Source organism: Gossypium hirsutum, chromosome A11 (assembly GCF_007990345.1).
Source record: "Gossypium hirsutum isolate 1008001.06 chromosome A11, Gossypium_hirsutum_v2.1, whole genome shotgun sequence".
Classification (NCBI taxonomy): domain Eukaryota; kingdom Viridiplantae; phylum Streptophyta; class Magnoliopsida; order Malvales; family Malvaceae; genus Gossypium; species Gossypium hirsutum.
Window position 1 is genome coordinate 7,739,333 of NC_053434.1, and position 21,628 is coordinate 7,760,960.

General features: G+C 33.3%; 2 pseudogenes; both read left to right on the forward strand.

Annotated features, from left to right (window-relative positions):
• The first annotated feature begins 7,226 nt into the window (after positions 1–7,226).
• Positions 7,227–11,617, forward strand: LOC107911896 (flavin-containing monooxygenase FMO GS-OX-like 3; annotated as a pseudogene).
• Positions 11,618–13,996: 2,379 nt separating this feature from the next.
• Positions 13,997–15,206, forward strand: LOC107910882 (flavin-containing monooxygenase FMO GS-OX-like 3; annotated as a pseudogene).
• Positions 15,207–21,628: the final 6,422 nt, after the last annotated feature.

Sequence of the window (21,628 nt, forward strand, 5' to 3'; positions counted from 1 at the left end):
ATGTGTTCGAAAAGTTTTGAATTAAATGAAATTTTATGGCCCAGTTTTCGTCTATGTGTATGGTTAAGTCTAGTAATGCCTCGTACCCTATCCGGCCTTGGAAAGCGGTGTTACACACTAACTATGGTGAAGATGGCTCAGATGGATGATGAAGATAAATTTGAAATCTCGGCTTACATAAAGGATGCGAAGAGTTTAAGTAAAGAATTTTAGACTTGCATTTTTATGGATGCATCTAGATCAGCCAATGAAGTGGCTCATTTGCTAGCAATCGAAGGGATAAAAAGGATGGAACAGACTTATCTGATGAATGGAGTGCCTAGTTTTGCAAATGCGGTGGTGGAAATTGACCGACGATGGATAGAAGCTCCGGATCCAGGGGAAAGCTGAATATAGGGGAAAACAGTGGTATCTGTGAATCTCTATTTGGTGAAAGTGATGGAAGTTTCTCCTGGTTTTGTTGTATTAGGTGTTGTAGATTTTTCTAGTTTGGAATGTTTTTGGTTTTACATGCTTTGGGGGCAAACTAAATTGGGTTGAGTTTCATTTAATGTTTTCTTTTTGTTTTATTTGATTACCGGAATGTCTTGGGTAACCCAAGAGTCATGTCTTGGGTACCAATTTTTTAGTAATTATTAATCCAGTCAAATTTATTTATAAAAAACTTTGCTAAAATTAAGAAGTTGGTGATTTTAGGTAACTCATATCCAATTTATGATTTATATATATTTGCCCTTATACAAAATGTTATTATGCTTGAACTTTTTGTATATTATATTTTTTAATTTATATTTATCAAAATTTGATCTAAATTAATAAATTAGTTAAATTATTGAGAAACACATAAATTTTGGATGGTTGCTTGTTGTTAATTTATTACATACAAAGTATTATATAAAAATTATTTAATTATATATTTTTTATATAATAAATTATTAAAATATTGATTATGTTGTGCCTCCTCATTAGCATACTTGAGGGAAAATTATCCCTTGAACTTTTTCTAGAAGTCCTCCCAAATCTAGTAGCGATTTCACTTTATTTCTTATCTCTGGACCTATGACGTGACCATAAAAGAGCTATATCAGTAAAAAATATGGAAACAGTATTTACTTTAGTGGCATAATCTTCAATATCCATAGCATGGAATTACTATTCCATTCTCTAGAGAAAATTGTCCATATCCTTCACCAACCTCGTCTTTCGGCTTGGGGACATCCATCTTACGCCTGGGTGTCACAACCAACACCCATTTCTCCACAACAACTTTACAATTAGTGAGTTTTCCCTTGAGCTCTTCTATCTACTCATTCAAAGCCATCACAATGGTTTTGGTTTCCTCTTTCAAAGCCATCATTATGACTTCAAGAACATTATCTCTCTCAGTTAGCTTCACTTCAGTGGAGTTGAGAGCCCCTTGCATCTCCTCCATGTTAGTGTTAGAATTAAGAGCATACAACATTTGTCCTTTGAGCTCATCTCTTCCTCAATCCAGCTCAAAAGTGCATCCCTCAACTACCTCGAGACTTTCCTTCATATCACCAATGAAACCCTCAAGGTTGGCAACCCTGCCTTCCAAAGCGGACATCATATCCCTTGATTTTCTCATTTTCCTAAACATTCCACAGGTCTCCATTAGGATATTCTGATCCTCTTCTTCTTCTTTTTTTTATCTCAACTCAACACCTTACAAACCTTGACTATTGTACCAATTATCACGAGGCTAGAACTTTAGCCTAGTAAATTGTGTGACCTTAGGTAATAACTTTGTTTCAAATTCGCCTAAGTCAGCCTAAGTCTTAAAAAGGTAAAAAATCTCAAAGAAATTCTTTAAGGCACCAAAACTTTACGAAAGCAAACACACAAGCAAAACAAAAATGAATGAACAAAAGAAGGCACTAGAAAATATTGCATAAAAAGGGCTTGAGTAATTGCTCTCAAAGTGTTTGATTACTTGAAGAGTGAAGTACAACTGAAGTGATTACAGATGAAAGAGAAAACCTATATTTATAGTTGAGTTCCCCCAAAACCAGCGATATAATTTAAATTACATGAACAACTAAGATTAATGTATATTGAGAGTCCTAATGAATTTGAACTCTTTACAATCTTATCCATAGGATTACGAATATTTACCTTGACACCTTTAAGTTACTGAAGTATTTTATTGGGCCATCAAGTTTTAAGTAGATGAGCTGTTTTTTATGTTCTACGAATCGAGTCGGTCCAAGTGAGTAAAATGAGTCAAATTTAATCAATTGACTTTCTTGGGAGATTCTGTGAGATTTGGTCACAGACGTTGCTCAGCAGCTTGTGGCATTATCTTGTATTATTATAATTATTAAAAATTATATAATTTTCGTTTTAAATTTTATATAAAATAAAATTAATCAAAACTTTTATTTCCATAATCAAGTTTTATACTTCATATAGTCTAATACTTTCTATTCTGCAACGAGGCTTTTGGAGAGATTAACAAAATATATGAATTTTTTTTTATTCCAAACTTCTTACCATATTAAAAAAAAACCTATATTGAATAATTTTTTAAATATAATAAATAATTACACATGTGAAATTATTATTGTCATTTGACTGCTGATTGGGTTGACCCGTGGGGAAGGGGTTAACCTTATGTAAACTCTTTTCACTATAAATGATGGAGAGTTGTAAGAAGCCTTGGAACAGATTTCAGTTGCATTCGAATCTCGCTTCTAAAATTTTGTATTCAACTTAGTGGTTCACAGAAAGTGAAAAAAGGTGATAATCGGTAATAAATGAGTATGAAGCTAGGTGCGACGTTTCTCCTGGGGGCTATGTTCGGTGTCCTTTTAACTGGAGGATTCAATCGCTGCCGCCATCTTAAAGAAACAAGCAGTAGCGGTAGCAGGGGAGAAAACAGGCGCTGCCCTCGCACCAAACCAACTCAAAACAAACCTGCTGATGCCAACCCAAGTCCCCAAGTGGAGTAGCAATCGGAAGCAACGCTTGTTGGCTCGTGATTGAAGACATGGGTGTGTTTTGCTTTGTACATCGTATTATGTTTGAAGAGGGTCATGTAGGGTCGAGCTTCATTCGGCCTGATGTGTGTTTTTACTTTTTAACTGTCCTTTTTATACTGTACTTGAAATTCCTTATGGGTTTTACTCAATTTAAAAATAATTTGAGCAGACATGCATACATGTTGAATAACATTTGAACCCCAAAAACTCAAGTTCTCTGTTTTCATGTATATACACCATCTTTTATGTTTAGCCTTTTAATAAAAAGTAATATACATTACAAAATTTCACCCCCATTTTATAACAACAAATATTATTTTTAATGGTATTCCACTTTTTCAATAATTTTGTGATATTAAAATATTTTTAAGTGTGAGTCTTTAAATAATATAAATTTTTGCCAAATAATCGATCTAAATTTAAAGTAAATTAAACCGAGTACAATATTATAAAGATAGCAATGGAAAGATTAAAATATATTGTTAAAGCAATGGAAAGATTAAAATATGTTGTTAATATATGTACTTGTATAAAATTTAGATTTAATATCTATATTTTAAAATTAAAAATTCAATAATTTTATTTTTTTAATTTAAAAATTTTAATCCAATAATTATCATCGTGCCAAAATTACATTAGGTTATATGAGGATAAGTAAATCAAATTTAATAAATTTTGAAAGAAAATATTTATTTTAGTGACTGAATCAAGATTTTTAATGTAATAAAATAGGAACACTTAATTTTTAGATTTTAAACTACATGAATTAAATCTCAAAATCTATAAAAAGAAATACAAATATTCATGGACGGAGTCTAGTCTACTTTTCAACCAAGCTGTTAAGTCATTGCTAATGGTCAACTACTTTGAAAGTGAAATAACCAATGCAATACAAACAAGTTAAAAGGCCACTCAATTTTGTCCTTATACAGACGGTTGAAACCATCCTTTTTTTTATTTAAAATTTTAGGTTTAATGAAAAAAATAGGGAGGATCGACTTTTTGAAAATAAAACACGGAACTTGGAGTCGCCACCTATCTTTTTGTTTTGGTGTGATCAGATCACCTAAGAATTAGGTTATTTTAATAAAACATTTTTGGTTTACTAAAACAACGATTTTGGTCTACGAATTTTTGAGAAAACGGGTTCGGGAGTCGGTTACGCATGAGGAAGGATTAGCACCCTCACTACGCCCAAAATTGATACCAAATCGATTAAATGTTGTCCTTATGTAAAATGTTTTTGAAATGTGGTTCCTTTTCGATAACATTTGAATAACCCGAGTTAGTTATCAAAATTCTCTTACTTAAGAGGAATATAGCACCACATCCAGCACGATAGGGCATGATCCTTTATGCCCTCGAAAATATGATTAATTCTGACTTCCAAAAATTTGTAAGTTGAAAACCGCAAAAGGATGCCCAATTATTCGATCCAACGAGAAAATCGAAACCCACCACTGTAGGGCACGACTCCCGAATTTCTAGACGTTAGACATTGTCTTATTTTAGAATGTTAGGATTTGAACCCGATTAAGTAACGAACAAGAAAATAGCAGAATAAATTGAGAAATTGAACACACAAATTTAACGTGGAAAAACCCCTCCAAAGAGGATAAAAAAACCACGGGCAAAGATAATTTTACTATAATAGAAAAAGAACGAAGAGTACAAAAGATGGAGATAAAAACTAAACCCCGAAAACAAAGAACCCACAAAACGTAAACACAAAATTCTCTAAATGTGTTATGAGTTCTAATCTCTAATGGGTGTATTTTCTAATGTTGTAAAAGAGCCTATTTATAGGCTAAAATAATCTAAACTAATCAGTGTTTGATTGAAACAAGTAAACAGAGTTTAACTGAAAGATTATTTTTCAAATTTGACTGAAAATAGGAGTCTTATTTAACATAGAATTTAGAGAGTATGAGTGAAATTCTAAAGGAATCTTCGATCCTTGAACGAACGGGAAATCGCAACCCAGCACGATAGGGCACGACTCCCGAATTGCCAAACATCGAGTATTACCTTCGTTTTAAAGAGTTTTTAGAAAACATGAACAAAATTCTAAAGGGATAATTGATTATTTTGAGCAAACGAGAAATTGTAACCCAGCACGTTAGGGCACGATTCCGCGAATTGTCAAATATCGAACATCGCCTTCGTTTTAAAGGATTGTTTTTAGAAGACATGAATGAAATTTTGAAGAGATATTCGATCATTTTGAGAAAACGAGAAATTGCAACCCAACACGTTAGGGCACGATTCCACGAATTGCCAAATATCAAACATCGCATTCGTTTTAAAGAATTTTTAAAAGACATGGGTGAAATTTTGAAGGGGTATTCGATTATTTTGAGCAAACGTGAAATTGCAACCCAGCACGTTAGGCCACGATTCCGCGAATTGCCAAATATCAAATCTCGTCTTCGTTTTAAAGAATTTTTAAATGAATAATTATAAAACTAGTTTAAAACGTATTAATTCGACTTGAAATAAGACGAAATTGATCATAAAAGTTTGGATTTTATAAAACCACATTTCATAAACCAAGTGGAAAACGATGATATGGGGCAATATGTGTATGAGATACAATCGATTAACGGACCCTAAAAAAGATTAAATATAACTAACCTAAGGAATATAATCCGACTACAATCATGCATGGAGAATAATTGATGTGATAACATATAAAAATGAGCAAGCACGATATAGCAAATATACAAGAAATATCATGAAGATAATTAACACATGGGATACCAAACGATATAGGATCAACACGAGACAAAAATAATGGACTAACAATCAAATAATATATGCTAGAGTTTGAAATAATTTATAAAAGAAAAATTAAATATATATATATATACGTATGAGTGAATTTTGAAGCAATTATATACAAAATAACATGGAATTAAAATATGAATTATATAAAAAAATTGGATTGATTTTATCATAAATTATGTATATATATTTGTATATAAATAAACTAGAAATCATTGCTTGTAAAAAAAAATACCATAGAAACGTACTCAAGATTGAATTATTTATATTATAAGTCATGATGGACTTCAAAGCATACTTATATATATAAAGAAGACTATGTATATAAAATGTAGGTTTGATAATGTATGTGTAAATCAAAAACATGTACTAATGTAAATGAATATAAAATAACTTGTTTATTTAAAACATATATACAAAGCATATTTGAATAGCAAAAATATATATTAAAATACATGGATTTAGTAATATATAGAGATCAAAGGTAGGTATCGATAAATATATATACACTTGCATAACGATGATTTAAAAGATATATTATAAGAATTATATAATATAATATAAGAAAATGTTTAAAGGAAATTATATGTATATAATATAATATTAATGATATGCATGAAATAGAAATAACTTTGTTATAAAATACATGGGTTTAATAATGTATAGGTTAAATACGGATGTTCACAAATGTATGTACATATAATGATAATAGCTTAAAAAAATATTACATAGGATTATATGATACAATACGAGAATAAATTTAAAAAGGAATCATGTGCGTAGAATAATATAAGGTCAATGGAATGCATGCAATAAAAATTAACTTTATTATGAACTATATATATATGTGTAATAGCGTATGTAAAAACATTATAATAGCGATTAAAAAAACGAAATAAAATCATTAAAACAACTCAAGATGTAAAAAATAAGTAAACAAGGACATTTACGAAATATTATGCAAAGTGTTGTAATAATATGATATAAAAAGAACAAACAATATAATAGTAATTTAAAAAAAGAGAAACAAAATAAAAGCCTTAAAACAACTTAAAATATAAAACGTAAAACCAAGATAACGATGTCGAATGTGCCTTTAAAGCAATAATGAATCATAAGATAAAAAAAATAGAATAAAAGAAAATAGAAAAGGAGACTCAATTAAAATAGAATTAAAATAGGAGGGACAAATTATAAATGAAATGAACTACTAAAATAAAACAAGGGACCTGCGTGCATCATGCGCAAAGGCACAGGGACCAAGTCTGGAAATAATCCAAGCCCCCAAAACGCAGCTCACAAGCGCAGATTAAAATGCAAACTCACGCGAATTGCAGGGGTAATTTTAAAAAATGAAACACAAATGTGAGCTGATTGAACTGAGGCGCGAAAGGAGAGGGACTGATGTTGAAAATATCCCCTCACGGCGAAAACGCGCGGATCCCAGGGGCCATCGAGTCGGGTCGAGACGGTTTAGCCTAAACGGCACCGTTTTTGTGTCTGCCATTAAAACTAAAAAAAAAAAGGAAAACCCTAGGGCTAATATTCTTGGTTCTTTTGGAACCGAAAGAAAAAAGAAGCTAAACGCCCCCTTCTCCACTCGGCCGAACCCTAGGTTCTCACTTTTCAAGCACCAAACCGCCATAAAAAACGGCGTCTGGAGCGTCTTGCTCCGATTTACTGCTCTTTGGCCTCAAAATCCTCCCCTTTTAACTTCGATTTCGACAAAGCAAGGGAGGATCGTCGGCCAAATCACATGGTATAGCCCCTTTTTCTCTCTTTTTGTTTCTTTAAAAAAACAATGCCGAAAGATTTGAGTAAAAATCAGTAAGAAAAAGAAAAAAAGATTATAGAAGTCGAAAGTGGGAATCACCTTCTATTTTTGATTGCTTTCTATTGTCTCCGTATGCGTAACCCTTTACAAAGATTAAAATTATGGCTTTATAGTCGAAAATGGTAGAAATAAATAAATAAAAAGTACAAAATTCTTTCTTTTTTCGCATTGGGCATGTGCTGCTGTTGTTTTGTCTGTTTGTAGGTACGGAGTGCGCGTTGGCGTGTGTACGGGAGCCGTGTTGGCGTACGGAGGCTTGGCGTGGTTGCTGGAGGCGTTGTACGGTGCCTGGAGGCTGCAGGGGTTGCTGCGGCGCAAGCAGAAGCTGCTAGGGTTTCTTGGTTTAGGCATTAGCCTTATTAGGCCTTTTTTTGGGTGTTGGGTCATTGGCTTGGGCTTGTATAGGGTTTTAGTTTGTAAAAGGACATTAAATGGACTGTGGGTTATTGATTTATTTATTTATTTTATATTTTTTTGGGTTTCTAATGGGCTGGACAAATTGGCCTGTTTACACAGACTGCTGACTTTTTTTGCATTGATCCAGCCTAGTTACGTAGTTGATCAAGTTATCTTTTAGATTTGATTTAAGAAATACCTGCTTTTTACTTGGGACTCAAGAGCGTGAGATTTTACCCTTTGGGTAGGGGGTTACTTCAATTGAAAAAATAAAATGAAAGATAGACTTGGGCCTCACGACAATTGAGCCAGTTCAACCATGGTATAAATTTGCCCATCCTCCACCCAAATCACAACAGTGAATCAGCAGAGCTATTGGGAACGGGGAATTAACAGCTACATCGAAAGGGATGGGTGTAATAAGGAGTGCCTTTTCTCTCATGGCTGGAACTCTTTTTGGGGTTTATCTAGCTCAGAACTATAACGTTCCCAACATCGGAAAGCTCCTCAACTCCGGCCTTGTTATAGCCCAACACATTGAAGAAAACTACCGCAAACCCTCCGCTACCACTAGCTCCAACGATGACGCTGTCGACGTTTCCAAATGATTTACCATCATCTTTAACATTTCAGAATCAGATCAGTAGGAGAAATGGGAAATTTATTTCTTGTTAAAAGGGTTACGGTTTCTTTCTCTCTTTTTCTTTTAATGTAATTTTTAACTATCACTGGGTTATTACTGTAAGATAGTAGATCTTGTTTTCATGGATATTAACTGATTTCAACTTGGATAAAATTTGATCTTGGCCACACAACCACGACCTAAGCATTGAGGCAGTGAAGCTTGGCCCACCAAGTAAAGATTAAATTATTTGAAAATACGAGAGAGAGAAAAAAAGGGTGCTGGACTTAGACCAGGACAAGCGAACTGTTTATCATTAAAATATGCTACTATTTCCTTAGATAAACTAACATTTTAATTCTGGAGCTGGCCTAAAAGAATCGAAATCTCGCTACCCAAACGGTGAAACCCAGCTTCTTAAGAAAAGCGGTAAGCCGTCGATCGTTATTGTTCTTAAAATGAGACATTCTTATAAAGTAGCGGTCGTCGGTAGTGGCTTTGCAGGCCTAGTCACAGCCAGGGAGCTTAAAAGAGAAGCTCTCCTAGTCACCGTATTTGAAAATGCCAACCATGTTGATAGCATATGGCTCTTTAATTCACGGGTGGATACTGACCTATTAGGCCTTGATCCGAATCGGGAAATAGTTCATAGTAGCCTTTACAGATCCCTTAGAGTTAACCTTCCTAGGCAGATTATGTGTTTCATGGATTATTCATTTATGAAGAAAGAATGTGGGGATCCGAGGACTTTTCCGGGTCATGAAGAGGTACTCAAGTTTCTTGAGGATTTTGCCCGGGACTTTAGGTTGATGGAGTTGATTCGATTTGGGCATGAAGTGGTTCGGGTTGAGCTAACTGATGAGGCGCGTCACAAGTGGGTTGTTGAGTCTAGGACTCGAGAGACGGAATCGAGATGGGAATCGAAGGAGGAGGTGTTTGAGGCTGTGGTTATTTGCAATGGTAAACACACGGAGCCAAAAATTGTAGAATTTCCAGGTATTTCTTTGATGCCATTGGAAATCATTGAATCAACTTTATTAAATAAAGAAATTGCTTCAGAAATATAGAATAAAAATGCAATACTTTCATCACTATTGCTATTTAAAAGCTTCTAAATCCAGGAATATTCTTTCTCAAAAATGCAAACAAGTTTACTGTTTGCACAAACCAGGCTAATAATGCTTAACTTTTATCTTTAGCTATAATGATATTTGTCATATATTAGGCAGGGATGCTTGGCCAGGATTGCAAATGCATAGCCATAGCTACCGGACTCCAGAACAGTTTGAAAATAAGGTATTTGATCACATACAAGTACAACCTATCTGCAGTATTTTTACTTATAATTACTCTGCAGTCCTCTACATGAAGCTGCAAACTTGATAATATGTTTCTGAACTTGATGAATTTTTAATTTCATCAATCCATACATCTCAACCAAGAGAACACATAGGTTTCTAAGATGATTCTGGGTTTTGGCTGACAAATAGTGGTGCTTATAGGGAATGGATCAAGTGCCAATGACATCTTGAAAGAGATCTCCCCTCTTGCGAGTCAAGTTCATCAGGCTATTAGAGGACCTGGTTCCCAATTGAAAAGGCTGGAAAATCATGATAACGCTTGGCAACATTCTATGGTTTCTATTTCATTTTCTCAATTTGGTTTAAAGTTGAACGTTAAGCTGGTCGTCTTTTTTCCTGACAGAATGTGACTTATCAACAGATTGAATGCGCTCGTAAAGATGGTAAGGTGGTATTTCAAGATGGATCAATCGTTGATCCAGATGTCATTATTCATTGCACCGGGTATTTCTAAAAATACTTGAATCTTTTTAGCTATCTTTTATCAAACCAGAGAAATGCTTTAATCTCGTAAATACTTTATCCTTATAGATTTAGCATGCATTCCAAACATCTTGGGAAAAATAAATCTATTGCAGGTACAAATTCCATTTCCCATTTCTTAGGTCCAATGGGACAGTTACTGTGGATGACAACCGTGTTGGACCTCTATATAAACATGTATTTCCACCAAGCTTAGCCCCTTGGCTTTCTTTTGTGGCACTACCTTACAAGGTAAACTTTTTTTCTTCCATCTGATTAAAATATTTTGAAGGCATTAAATGTTTCTAGACAATAAATTGCAGTCAAAGTCTTGATTCTTTATGAGTCATTCTAAGTTTTCCTCAAATGTTGATTAATTGTCACATATTTTCTTGTTTCCTGTGCCCTGTCAAAGATTCAAAGCCAAATTTTCTTGGCTCTGGCATATCTTATATAGAGACTAATCTTGGGAATTTGCATGGCCAAGAATTGAAAAGTAATATTCTTCAAACTGAATTTCAAATTTTAACACAGTATATTGGTGTTTACATAATCAGGCAGTGCCCTATATAGTGATGGAATTACAAGGAAAATGGGTGGCAAAAGTTCTGTCTGGCAAGGTAAAGCTGCCAACCCAAGCTGAGATGGCAGATTCTGTTGAAGTGCTTTACCGTCTGATGGAGAAGAGTGGACGACCCAAGCATCTTACTCATACGCTTTAGCAGGACAAGGTTTTTCATTTTCCAAAGCCAAATCTCTCTTTCACTGTCTCTTTGCTTATATTGTTTTGTTGTCTGTTGGCAGTTCGAATATGAAAATTGGCTTGCCACTCAGTTGGACATAAGGCCCCCGGAAAGGTGGAAGGAAATAATGTTTTTCTCTATGGAGAAAATAAAATCATATTATGGTGAGAAGTATCGGGATGCATGGGATGTTGACAAATGGATACAAGAAGTAGATTGTTCCAATTAAACTCCACATCCTATATATAACAGCCCATGATCCGACTATTGGGTCAAAGTTTCGGAGCGCTACATTTATTGCTAGAGCGACAATAGACGCATTCTAGTAGTCTTGTTTTATTTAATAAATGTTGCGATGTAACAAACTTAGAATTCTCAATTAATCTTCTGAATTGAATTCATCCCAGTAAAAATTCGAGTAACAATTTGTTTCAAATCATTTTATTGAGTATAAAATTACTTTTTGGAATTAAAGTATCGGCACCTTTTTATAGGGTATCAATATCTTGGCCCAAGTATTAATACCCCTTCCTGGTATCCATATTAATTTGAGGTTCGATATTCGGAAAATTTTAGCAAAAATAAAAAGTATCCATATCATTTTATAGTTCGAAGTTTGAAAATTTAAGAGAAAAATCTTGTCGAAGTATAACTGAAGTTTTTGTACAAAAACTAAAAATTCAATCAATCCAATTCACAATTCAATTGCATAAACTCAACTTCAATTTCAAGTCACATAATTCATCAAACTCATTTAAGGCTAAGATTTTAAGGTTAAAAAAAATCTAAGTTCTACATTTAGGTCCATTAAAACATTTCATTTATAACTAATATTACCTACGTACATGCCAAGACAAAAACTAAAATGTTAACCATACTCTTTGCCAAGCTTGAAGAGGTGATGAGATGAGCCGGTCTAGCTTTTACCTATGCATTAGAAAAAATCGTGTTAATCTTGTGACAACTTAGTACTTGTACCAAAAAAAAAAATCTTAGCAAATATACAAAATCTGATTTGAAAGGATATATATCCTGATTTTATTTGATTTCAATCAATTTGATTTGATTTTAATCAAATTGATTTAATCGTTCCTTTAAAGCAGATTTTGTATCCTTATTCATGGATATTTCTAAAATTCATTGATATTGAATGTCTACAAAAGCCTAAGAATTATTCAGAATTTTTTGGGACAATCACATTTTCTCACACCAAGTTTATTTTACTCTCCAAAATTCTTCTCTTTTCCTCTCCATATTTTCTAATGTTTTGGTGATAAAAAAAGGCAACTCTTGTTCTTTAATCACTGCAAAGATACTACTGCTTCGATTATCGTGTTGTTGTATCTTAGGGGAAAGCTAACCAACGTTTCTCCAAATATCGTAGGAATGGTCGAATTTGTCTTAAGGAAATTGTGTAAAACAAGTCTCAACATCTAGTAAAACTCAATTGTTCTTTTTGATTTCTAATTTTCGTTATGTTATTTATTGATTTTTTGTATCTCATAATTTAAATATAAATTATTCAATTTATTTTATTTTATATAGAAATATTTATTTATTTATATTTATATATTTATTCACTAACATGTTTTGTAGAACACATACAAGTTTCATCCAATAAAAATAATTCTTACAAAAAAAATAATTATTCCAAATTTCATTTACTTATTCTTATTTTTTTAATTCAACAGAAAGTTACAACTTTTCTAATCTTGATGTTACATAAAAAAAATATTAATTCTTTAACCCTATTTAATTTATTTTACTTGACTTTACTTTTTTATTAAAATAACATTAAAAATTAATTAATTACAAAAATATGGTGGACAACAAATTAATTATAAAAATGGGGTGTTTGTTATAGTAATTTTGGGTGTCCCTTATACATTAGCAGCACTAATAAACTTTTAGAAGAAAAAAAATTGACAGAAAAATATAGCGGAAAAAATATTTTAATTAGTGTTGCTAATGTGTCAGGTGACACCCCTTTAATTAAATTAAAAAATTATAATTTTAGGAATTAAACGTATAGAAAAAACATTAAGACATTAAATGCAATGAAAAGTTATTAAGACATTAAATGAAGAGAAAAGGCTATTGTCTCGAACTATAAAACAATCTCCTTTTTTTTTCAGTTTTTTTAAAAAGTTTACAGCTGTCACCAATGTGTCAGACGATATTTAAAAAAATTACTGTAACAAAACTCAATTTTCTTAATTAATTTATTCTCAATCTGGTTTTTGTAATTAATTAATTTTTTAATATTATTTTTATAAAAAAGCCATTTTACTTGGATAAAAGAAAAAGTAAGGGGAATTTTATCTTACTAATTATTATATTATAGCAGCCGTTGGCTTGTTGAAAAATATATATATTGTCCTTCATTTTTCTTTTCTGGCAGCCGTCGGCTTGTTAAAAAAATATAAAAAAAAATTGTTGGAAATTTGATCCTATTAATTTTTATACATGAAGCCGTTGTCATACAATCATTATATTTTTTAGAAAGTTTTGTTATAACAATTACTTGATAGTTGATAGTGCTTATAAGCTGACAAAGTAGATCATAGAACACTGAGTGAAAAATTAGAAAATAATATAATATCATTGTCTGACAAATATATTATAATTCTATTCTATGTCTTTCACAATGAATTAATTAATAACCATTGCAAATACTGGGTAGAAGGTAGCTTTAATTAAGTCTCTTTACCCAGCATTAATCATGTAGCAGATTGTTGACAATTGAAATTTAAACTGAAGGGGTAAGCCTTTGATGGCTATAATGCTGAAAAATGGGCAATCTTATAAGGTAGCGGTCGTCGGTCGCAGGTAGCTTCAAAGAGAAGGTCACCATGTCACTGTATTTGAAAAGGTCAACAAAGTGGGCGCCCCAGTACATGGTTCTATAATTCACAGGTGGAATCCGACCTATTAGGCCTTGACCCGAATCGGGAAATAGTTCATAGTAGCCTTTACAGATCCCTTCGAACTATTATGGGCTTCATGGATTATCCATTTGTGAAGAAAGAAGGTGGGGATCCGAGGTCTTTTCCGGGTCATGAAGAGGTGCTCAGGTTTCTTGAGGATTTTGAAAGGGACTTTGGGTTTTTGGAGTTGATTCGATTTGGGCATGAAGTGGTTCGGGTGGAGCGAGTTGATGAGACGAATCACAAGTGGGTCGTTGAGTTTAGGACTCGAGAGACCGAGCCAAGATGGGAGGAGGTGTTTGAGGCTGTAGTTATTTGTAATGGTAAATACACAGAGCCCAGAATTGCAGAATTTTCAGTTATTTCATTCATGCCAAAAAAATTCTTTCGCATTGTAGTAGTTTGTCACCGCCATAACTACTTTTGCAAAATGCCATCTTAAAGATTTTTCATCAACCGCATTGCACTATAACAGATAACTCGATTTCTGTTTACTTGTATAATAATCTCTCTATTGGGTAGTAACTTGTCAAGTTTTAGGCAGAGACATTTGGCCAGGATTGCAAATGCATAGCCATAATTACAGAACCCTAGAACAATTTGAAAATAAGGTATTGTGCCATGTACAATTGGAATTCAATATTGATAACAATCACCCTGCTGTAATTTGTTTTTAAAACTTCAGTATCAACCTAGAAAAGACACAAATTGCTAGAATAATTATTGGTTCTAGTTGACAGGTGGTACTGCTCATCGGAAATTCAGCAAGTGCCCATGACATTCTAAAACAGATCGCTTCTGTTGCGAAACAAGTTCATCAGGACCTAATCTCCAGTTGAAAAGACTGGAAAATCATGATAACGTTTGGAAACTTTCAATGGTTTTTTAATTATTTTATCATTTAATTAAGTTGCACTTTAGACTCGTCAATTTTTTCTCTGTAATAAATTGTGATTTTTTTTTACAGATTGACTGTACACATAAAGATTGTAAGGTGTTATTTCAAAGTGGATCAATTGTCAACGCAAATGTTATTCTTCATTGCACTGGGTATTTATTAGGAGATATAATTTAATCTTTTTAAATAATTTGTCCCTCTAAAGGGGAAATAATTCTATACAAATATTATTTTCCATTTATTAGGTAACTGAGATATCAAAAATCTTATGGTTTTGATATTCTAAGTTAACACACGAGTATTTTGGAGAATGGTGACTCCCTCTTTTTTTTAAGATGGGACATCAAAAAAGTTACGTATGTATAATTTGGGGACCATAACCCTAATATATAACTTTTGCACATTAACATTAATTTCTACTTAGCTCATCATCAATTAGAAGTTAGTTACTATATTCAAGATAATTATGTATTTACAAAATACCGTCTCAATTCATCCTATTTCATCAGATCCGGGATGTGATATGGTTCCGAAGGATGAACTGGGCAGTTCCAAGAAGATTTCATTCTTGAACAAAAATCCATTTTTTGATTTATTTCATCTATTCCATGACCAGAACAGGAAGGGATACACGTTACACCACGATTTTGAATTAGAAGAGAGATTTCAAGAAATGGCAGATCTATTCACTCTATCAATAACCGAGCCGGATCTGGTGTATTATAAGGGCGGATGAATAATCATCTGCTTCCGGAAGAAACCGAAGAATTTCTTGGGAATCCTACAAGATCCATTCGTTCTTTTTTCTCTGATAGATGGTCAGAACTTCATCTGGGTTCGAACCCTACTAAGAGGTCCACTAGAGATCAAAAATTGTTGAAGAAAGAACAAGATGTTTCTTTTGTCCCTTCCAGGCGATTGGAAAATAAAGAAATAGTTAATATATTCAAGAAAATTACGTATTTACAAAATACCGCCTCAATTCATCCTATTTCATCAGATCCGGGATGTGATATGGTTCCGAAAGATGAACTGGGCAGTTCCAATAAGATTTCATTCTTGAACAAAAATTAATTTTTTGATTTATTTCATCTATTCCATGACCAGAACATGAGGGGATACACGTTACACCATGATTTTGAATCAGAAGAGAGATTTCAAGAAATGGCAGATCTATTCACTCTATCAATAACCGAGCCGGATCTGGTGTATTATAAGGGATTTTCCTTTCCTATTGATTCTTATGGATTGGATCAAAAACAATTCTTGAATGAGGTATTCAACTCCAGGGATGAATCGAAAAAGAAATCTTTATTGGCTCTACCTCCTATTTTTTATGAAGAAAATGAATCTTTTTATCGAAGGATCAGAAAAAAATGGGTCCGGATCTCTTGCGGGAATGATTTGGAAGATCCAAAACCAAAAATAGTGGTATTTGCTAGCAACAACATAATGGAGGCAGTCAATCAAGATAGATTGATCCGAAATCTGATTCAAATCCAATATAGCACCTATGGGTACATAAGAAATGTATTGAATCGATTCATTAAAAAGAATCGATCCGATCGCAACTTCGAATATGGAATTCAAAGGGATCAAATAGGAAATAATACTCTGAATCGTAGAACTATAATGAAATATATGATCAACCAACATTTATCGAATTTGAAAAAGAGTCAGAAGAAATGGTTCGATCCTCTTATTTTGATTTCTCGGACCGAGAGATCCATGAATCGGGATCCTAATGCATATAGATACAAATGGTCCAATGGGAGCAAAAAATTTCCAGGAGCATTTGGAACATTTCGTTTCTGAGCAGAAGAGTTGTTTTCAAGTAATGTTCGATCGATTACGTATTAATCAATATCCGATTGATTGGTCTGAGGTTATCGACAAAAAAGATTTGTCTAAGTCACTTCGTTTCTTTTTGTCCAAGTTACATATTAACCTCATACTTTATTTAATAATTTAAGACCAATAAACTTTAACCAAATTAGAGACTTCTAATTTAGGTTAACATTTTTATAATAGTAAATAATAACATATAGGCATAATTGCAAAAAAACCCTCAACGTTTAGGGGCTTTTGGTTTTGTGCCCTTGACCTTTTTATTTTTTGATTGACACCCTTAACGTTACGATTTTTTAAGAAATTAGTCCAATTTTAACGGTCAACGTGATTTGACCATTAATAAAATTGTAGGTCAACATAATAGCCTATGTGACATGCCACATAAGCGCATGACGTCATCTATTAAAAAAAATTCTCTCATTTTCTCTCTTGCCGAACACCACTTTTTTTTTCTTCAAAACACATGGTTGCTGCCATTTTTTTTCTCTCATGCCAAACACCATTTTTCTTTTTCAAAACATATGGTTGGCTCATTTTATCTACAAGAATCTCACGCACGCACGCACTAAAATCCACAATTCAGGTCAATCAAAAACTCAAATGTCACTACAAAAACTATCCCTACAAAAACCACCACCGCATACTGTTCTTTCTTCAATGAAAATCGCCACACTTCCTTTTTTCTTCTAAACAACCAATTCAAGAACCCTGCAATGGCCAAACATATTCATTATTTTAACATCATATAACATAATATCTAAGTGAAAATCATAGTATTAAACGAATGTAAGGAAGAAAATAATAATAATAATAAAAGAAGAAGAAGACGATAGTGAATAAGTAAAATAGACCATTCTGTTGATAACTGTAGTTGTTGAGATAAGATATGAGCTTTCTAAACCTTTAAGATTGGATCTAATTAGCGTTTCTTCCAGTATTCAAAAATTTAATATTTCATCAAATCTAATAAGAGAAATTTATAAAAATAAACTATCCAAGATATATAAAAATAGCAGAAAAAACAAATAGGGTGAAAAAGAAAAGGAAAAAAACCCAGTAAGAAAATCAAACGCTTACTAAAAGAAGGAAAAAAAATTAAAAGAAAAACGAAGAGCATTAGACAACTTACAACTATGAACAAATTGGGGGAAAGGAAGAACAAAGAAAAATACCCAAAATCCCAAATAGATAAAACAACAGAACCAAATTCAAATTGCTTTAATCCTTAAATAGCTTGAGAATGAGAAAAAAAAAGTTGGGAATTCACGATTTAGAGATTTGGGGATTCAATGAAGATTTTAGAGGTTATGGATTTGGAGGATTATTGAATTTGAGAATTTAGGATTTTTTTTTGTTTTATGTTTATTAAATTTGTTTAATTTTTTTGCTACGTCAGCATTTTTATTTTAATGTCTGCCACGTTACCAGTCAACTGGAATGCCACATAGACCAATTTTTTGACCGGTTGTTGACTAACGGTCAGCTAACGGTTATCGTCTGAACTGGGTTGATGTCTGAAAAATCCGTTACATTAAGGGCCAATTTTAAAAAATAAAAAGGTTAGGGGCATATATCCAAATGCCCCCAAAGGTTGAGGGCTTTTTTTGCAATTATGCCTAACATATAATTTTCTTATTATATCTATGTGATGTCTATATTATCCAATAATCTTCCACGTGGACGACATAAATATATACTAATGACTCCATAACTACATGCCATTATATAACCTTATAAGCTCAAAACTTTACTATCATATCCAAAAGGTATTCCAAACAATCTTTCCATTAAATTATGTTAACATAGAACTAAAGTGATTTTCGTTACGTGTATCGTAACTAAATCCATTCCTGATCACGTATATTAACACAACCAAATGACTTAGATCAAGTATGGATATGTAGCATGGAAATTACATACAATGTGATCTAAACATGTCTATTTCCGATTAGTCCTCCTTAAACCTTTGTGATATCAAACCTTACCAAAATCAAAGTGTGAATAAATAAAATAAATTTTATTTCTATAGAAAATAACCTTAAAAAATCATAAATTGAAATAATTAAAAATGTGTTTATAACAAAAAACCATTTAAAATTACAAACTCCCACTAAAACAGAATATATTGAAATGACATTACATCTATATGAGAAGTGTGCTCATCAAAACCTTGGGTGCTAATCCCTTAGTAAGCATATTTGCAATCATAGTGTTTGTCTCAGTATGCTTTATAGACATCTCACCACTTTGAACTCTTACTTTAACAACTAGAATTTTAAAACCTATGTGCTTTGACTTTGGTTTGCTCCTATTGTTATTGGAATAAAGGACTGGCATTTATTTTTATTGTCACAATTTGCGCCTTAGCAACAAAATTTTGCATCCATATTCTATAAAATCAGAGTTTGTATATCTGACAATCTCTAACTTATTAGACCTCTAATATGTGAGCATGTAATGTTTTGTTTTCTGAAGATAATGTATGAATCGTGTGGTTGTTTTCCAATTATCCATATCTGAATTGCTCAAATATTTGCACAACATCCCAACAATGTATGCAATATCTGAATGCGTACAAATCTGGGCATACATTAGACTTCCCACAACTGAAATGTAGGGAATCTTATGCATTTTCGTAATCTCAAAATCATTATTGGGGCATTGGTTGGGACTATTCTTATTCCCACTGAACTTGTGATATATACAACCATTAGCTAAAGCCATTTCGAAACCGGATGAGATAATCAATTGGTAAATATTATAATACCACTAATGAGAGGCTTGCTTAAGCCCATATATGAATTTCTTTAATTTGTAAACCATTGACTTTGCATTACAGAACAAAAAGCTTTCTGGTTGTACCATATAAATCGTCTCATCAATGTTACCATTGAGAAATACAGTCTTGACATCCATCTAATGGAGCTCAATGTCAATTTATGCCACCAAATTTATTTGTAACACCCCTTACCCGTATCCGACACCAGGACAGAGTCCGAGGCATTACCAGACTCAACATAAACATTCATACAAAACGAGCCATAATTTCGTCTAGATTAAAACCATTCATTAACATACATATCGTCCTTTATATGGGCCCTCGAGGCCCAAAACATACAATGGGTGTGGTTCGAGATTAAACTGTGAACTTTCGGAACTTATACAAAACTTAAAAAATTTTCTTATTTTGAAGGTTACACGCCCGTGTAGGTAGGCCGTATGGTCACACACGTCCGTGTGGCTTGGAACACGCTCGTGTCCTCAACCCGTGTAACTCTCTGTTTATGACGTCATCAACAAAACAGGGTCACACGGCCAAGTCACACGCCCGTGTGCTTAGGCCATGTGGCGAATTAAATTCCAAAAATCAGGTGCAAACTTCATACGACTAGGGCACACGCCCATGCCCTGAGGCCGTGTCCTTCACATGGCTGAGACACACGGGCGTGTCTCTGCCCGTATGTTTACTATTAGGCATTCTATTTTACCTAATTAGGGTGCAGGGGACACACGGCCGGATCACACGCCCATAGGGCAGACCGTGTGTCACACACGGCCTAGACACATGCCCATGTGTCTACCAATGTAGACAACTTTGAGGCTATTTTCAAAGCTAATTGCCACCCTTATTTGTACAAACACATACATGACTTCAAGGGCACTTGACATGGCATAATTGAGCACTTAAACATACACAAACAAAACATGATTATGGCATTATCATGTTAGCTTATACATGCACAATACACCATACTTTATCAAGCCCATCTTACCAATTATCACTTAAGTCATAGTTATCATCATATTAAACAAATCCCAATCAAATCTTCAAGCATTCATAGCCACAACACATATCATCACATATACACAACCATTAACCACATCACAATTGCATGAGTACATGCATGCTTGAATAAATAGGCTTACAACCCAATAATCATTGTAAGCCATACCTCATGGTCATACACAAAATAAATCAAATATAATCATAAGCCAACACATTTGGTTAAACCAATATGACATATAATAAAAAGACCAAGTCCCTATACATGTCATACTCAAAATGTTAAGACTAATTATACCCAAATGTCCAATTGATAGTGTGATCGAGTCTCCGACGTCCTTCGATCCTTAAGTTAGCTTGGCAATACTATAAAAAAATAGAAAAGAGAAAGGAGTAAGTATAAAGCTTAGTAAGTTTACATGCAAATAAATAGTAACATAATAATGAATATTATACAATTAACATAACATAATTTACATATATGTCATCATAGTTTCATAGACATAACTAACTCATTTTCAATATTACCAAAAGTTCATCACATACCGAGCTCATTCATATGAGTTTTTCGTACATACCTGTACCAACTCCTAACACATTCTCATAATTCCTCATCATTGACTTACTTGTCGAATAACCCACTGATTTACCCGTTAAACACTTGGAATACTATCAGATACATGGAAAGCTTGCACATAGTGCTTCATACGTAGCCACATGCTACCTCATATCACATATCACGCATTGCTCGCTCTCGAGCTAATCACGGGCCTACTCACACAAGTTGACAGTTAGGACGTAACTACACAGGCTGCTCACATAAGCTAACAGGTACCCGCAACACATGCCGGGCTACCCAGCCACTGGTAGACGTACAAGACCAGCACCCAGATCACATTACATAATTCCTAGTGACATGTCACTCGTATCCTAATCTATTCCTAAGGTTCAAACGGGATTTTCT